Source organism: Bos mutus, chromosome 5 (assembly GCF_027580195.1).
Source record: "Bos mutus isolate GX-2022 chromosome 5, NWIPB_WYAK_1.1, whole genome shotgun sequence".
NCBI lineage: Eukaryota > Metazoa > Chordata > Mammalia > Artiodactyla > Bovidae > Bos > Bos mutus.
In genome coordinates, this window is record NC_091621.1 from 75481101 (window position 1) to 75482859 (window position 1759).

Below are 1759 nucleotides of genomic sequence, written 5' to 3' on the forward strand. Positions count from 1 at the left end.
ACTTTATCCATAGTCTAAATGATGGGAATTTAATTTTTTTCCCGTTTTTGTTGTTATGAATTGTCCTTCATTAAACATTCATAGATATATCACTTCATAAGTTTTTTTTTTTTTTTCCCCCTGTATCCTATCTTTTCTTTGTCACAATATTCTGAGGAGTGGAATCATAGGATAATTGGGTATGTAAAAGTTTAATTTTATATGATAATTCCAAATTATTTTTCAATATTTTTAGCAATGGTTTAAAAAATATCTTTGATATCTGGCGTCCCACAAACTGGGGGTAGTTATTCTTCAGTTCGGTCACTCAGTCATGTCCAACTCTTTGGAGTTGTTATTCTTAATTTTTGACAGTTGAATAGCTGTCAATATCTTTGTAGTTTTGATTTACATTACCCTGATTTCTAGTGAGCTTGAAATATTTCCATATTTATTGACTATACATTATATTTATTATGTTTTCTTATTGATTTATAAGAATATTTTATTTGTTCTTTAAGTGAAATATTGCAGATATCTCCAGATTTGAAACTTGTCTTTTCACATTTTTAAGATGTCTTTCATTGAAGAGAAGTTTTAGGTTTAGAGCACCCATATTAACCCGTCTATTCTGTTATACATGGAATTTCTTTTAGTCTATCATGTCTCTTCCTTGATACCTTTCATCCAGACACAAAGAATTGGATGAGTCATTCATGAGGCTTTCCCACTTTCATTTCTTCTCTGCACAATGGGGAAATTAGTGCTTTTTTGATTTATCATAGGGGCATTTGAAGACAAATGTGTCCAGTGTTTTATGAAAGTCCCCAGTAATAAAGTGTTATCAATATTATGAATAACGCTAGTGATTCTAATTTTCCCACAGATCATTCGATCAAAAATAAAATACAACTATTGGGTCGGATTATATTAAAAAGGAGCTAATCATCCCTGGATATGGCTGGATGGTTCTTCTCTTTCTCAGAACATGTAAGTTTTAATTTCATTCTCAGTAACTGACTCAGAGATTACAGGTCATGAACCAAAATGGTCCTTGGGAATTTAGGTACCATCTTTAATTGCATTGAATATCACTTCTCAAGGAACCAAATGCAAATCTCAGGCCCCAATTCATCAAACACAAGGAACATTATTTATTCTCATGTTCTTTAATGGAGGGGTCTTCCAAACAGAGTAAAGTAATATTTTACTTTTGTATTTTTCCCTTGTGTATTTGATGATGCTAGTTGTATTTGCAGGTGGGGCTGGAAGAAAGAGTAAAAATGTAATGGGAAAGAACAATTGTACCTAAACCCAGCACTCTTTGTATATGAAATTTGTAGCTACTTACTGGAATGTCATTGAAGAATTGAAACAAATCCATTTCCTAATAAATCATTTAGTAATCTCAAATTGCTTATGTGGTACTGTCTTTCAAGCCATTATTTCACATAAGTTCACATTGATTCCAGTTAACCCTCTCTCATCATTAGTTAGTCGGCATAGATTTGTCAATCCATATCTAGGAAGGTAGTTTAGAAAATGAAGAAAAATCACCTGTTAAAGTTAAGTAGCATGGGGAACAATATGAGAAACACAGGCTCTTTAACAAGCTGTTTATTGATTAATTACCCACTGTCCCATGTAGCTATTCTAGCTATTGAAGCTATAGAAATAAATAAACATACAAAAATATCTTACTCTTGTAGAAGATTACATTTTAATGCATGAGAGATAGGGATAATGAAAATTATTGACAAAAAAACAAAATATGCCAAGT